Here is a 3,353-nt window from a genome sequence, read left to right as displayed (position 1 = left end):
ACTTAAAATGTGTAGACTTAGCCATTTTGTCATTTGATTAGGCTTGTATGCCCAGCTTTGTAAGGCTTTATGCCCAATTTTTGAGAAAGGGTCACTTTTGGGCCCCATGTATTGAATAATGAGTTGAGGATGATATAAAAGGGTTGGTTCTTAAAAAAAAAAAAAAAAGTCTTAGTTGACTTTGACGTGTACAATAAATAACATAAATAAAGGAGTGAATATTTTTTAGAAGAAATTTAGGAATGGATGCCGTGTGCGTAACTCTTTCAATTCATGCAATAAGTACGCAGCGGTAGTTGGAGCTAAGGAGACTTACGAGTCAAGCATAATGTGACAATTTTTGAAGAAGCAATAATTTTTGGAGTGCATAAGACGACGATGATTGACCCGTTGAGCACTTACAATGTATGTTTTTCTTAGAAGAGACGAAATCTCGTCTCAATAACATTTATACTCTGACTTGACGATATTATAAAACAATAAATTAGAGTGATTTGACATCACATTAGGGGTGTATTTGAAAAGCAGGAAAATGGTTTATGGAAAATGATTTCTGGAAAATGAGTCATTTTTCAGAAAATATTTTTCTTTCTTGTATTTGGCTGCAGAACAGAAAACTGTGTTGGTGTGTTTGGCTCATTTTCCAGAAAATGGGTAGGAAAATGAAGAGAATTATATAATTGAATATTTTAATTAATTTGTTTAAATGTAACAACATTTATAACAAATATACAATCCAAAAAATAAAATAATCACAAAAATCACAACAAAATAATATCTATCTCATAAAAAAATAAAAAAAAAATAAAAAAAAATAAAAGTGGCCGACTGGTTTCAGATGTCAAATAAAAAAAATAAAACTCATAATATCTATCTCATAATAAAAAAATAAATTATTACTTAAAAACAAAAAGAAGATGTCAAGAAGATGGGATGGAGATGAAAAAGTTAAATAAAGCATTTAGGAGACCTAAGGAGATGGAAGAAGCAAAGGAGAAGGAAGAAGCAAACTTTGGAAAATGACTTCCCCCAAAAAAGAGGGGAAGTCATTTTCCATAAAATTGGGCTTATTTTCTATTGATCAAGAAGTTCATTTCCATTGACTCTATTTTTCCCCTTCTTCCTAAACACCAAAAACCCGAAAAATGATTTCCAGAAATCATTTTCCGTGTTTCCAAACACAACCTAGATGCTCGCAATGAGCCACCGATAATCACTCACAATATATGTCCAAACCCTACGAAGAAGTATGGAATGTTAAAATAAAAATCTAACTATTTCATTGACCCCACTCCCAAATGTGCTAGTCAAGATATCTTTTCATTTATAACTCCAAAAAAATGATAAGCATACTTGTATTAATGATTGTTTGAGAAATTAGTTTAGTTATTTGCATTATTAAATTATTAGCACCTTAACATTAACAAGTTCAATAAAAAGTACAGAAAATCACATTAACAATAGTCACTCGGAGGTCACCGCAAATTATATTGTGGACTATAACCATGGCCGTTGCGTTGAACTGATAGTGCAGTTGCGCGGAACAGAGACCGTTCAACCGTTCAATACAACTGCAGTTCCAGACGGATGACACGGCCTCTGGTCCGCGCAACTGTAGTTCCCTTTCCCTTTCAACACATATCATGGTCCACGGTATAACCGTATAACGACTGGGAGGTCACAAATCTTGTACGTAGGTGGCTATTTTGAAATTTGATTTGCATCCTTCTCTGCGTGCGAAAACGAGCATCTAAACAATGCAATTCAAACTCCATCTAAAATGGTATTGTATATATAATAGTGCAAACCATTTCCTTTTTTAATGTGGGACTCATGCTTATTAAGTTCTTCCAAGCCTTTTTCCACCTTTATTTTCCAACATAAACAAGTCTACTTTGAGACTCAATTTCTCAGTTACTCATTAATATTAGTACCATAAAATAGCCACTTAAAATGACATTTTATGCTAGCAAAGTCTTAACTTTAATTTATTTCAACTTTATTTTCTTTTCACATGACGGGTAGAGATGATGATCCGAACTCAGATTTGAAGAAGAAGAATCGTCACTGTCGCTCTGAACTCAGATTTGAAGAAGAAGAATCGCTTCACCACCGTCGCTCGTGGTGCTCCGAAATCAAATATGAATAATAACAATAACAATAACAATAAAGGTATAAGTAGACGAAGAAGCAGAAATGAATAAAGAAGAAGCATAGACCGGGCTGAAGAACTGCGATGAAGAATACGCTAGAAGCAAAAAAGAATAATTTGAGTTTTTATACCTATGCTTACGTGGCAAATTAAATATTAATATTTTTGTTAAGTAAGGTGCCACATGGGCTTTACGGGTAATAACCTGATAGTTAACCGGTTAATGGGGTAGGTTGAACTAAAATCTGAAGTTTATGTATATAATTGTACTTTTTAAAAGTTCAAGGGCCTTATTGATTTTTTGTAAATTATTCATGGATTTATTTGACTTTTTTTTTTAATACAACTTGCTTTATTACATTGTAGTATCTATTCATTTAGAGATCTGAGAGAATTATTATATTAATTAGAGAAATTATACTTCACCGGTTAAACACTTAAATATGATATGGAGTCTTAGTTGACTTTGACGTGTACAATAAATTAATAACATAAATAAAGGAGTGAATATTTTTTTTAAAAGAAATTTTGGAATGGATGCCGTGTGCGTCACTCTTTCAATTCATACAATAACTACGTAGCGACAGTGGGGGCTAAGGAGATACGAGTCAAGCATAATGTGACAACTTTTGAAGAAGCAATAATTGTTGGAGTACATAAGACGGCGTTGGGCACTCGCAATGGGCAAATTATATCGCGCAACGCGGTCCACAATCATTGTGGACCGCGCATTAAAACGACGTCGTTTTGATTAATGAAAACAAACGGATGAAATGACATCCGTTCCATTTCATTCGTTCCGCGCCATTCACTTTCAGTTCATATACACTCAGTTACATTTCAACACAACTACAGTTACATTATGTCGATATAACTACAGTTTCATTCGATAATAAAACACAAATGTGAAACTATTATTCAGTACCAGTTCATATACACTGCAGTTACATTTCAACACAACTACAGTTACATTTCGATATAACTACAGTTTCATTCGATAATATAAAAGGTCCACAATCATTGTGGACGCGCATTAAAACGACGTCGTTTTGATTAATGAAAACAAACGGATGAAATGACATCCGTTCCATTTCATTCGTTCCGCGCCATTCACTTTGCATTAAAACGACTCTTTTATTAATGAAAACAAACGGATGAAATGACATCCGTTCCATTTCATTCGTTCCGCGCCATTCACTTT

Source organism: Ipomoea triloba, chromosome 5 (genome assembly GCF_003576645.1).
Source record: "Ipomoea triloba cultivar NCNSP0323 chromosome 5, ASM357664v1".
NCBI lineage: Eukaryota > Viridiplantae > Streptophyta > Magnoliopsida > Solanales > Convolvulaceae > Ipomoea > Ipomoea triloba.
The sequence above is the reverse complement of the archived record's forward strand: the minus strand, read 5'-3'. Positions refer to the sequence as shown.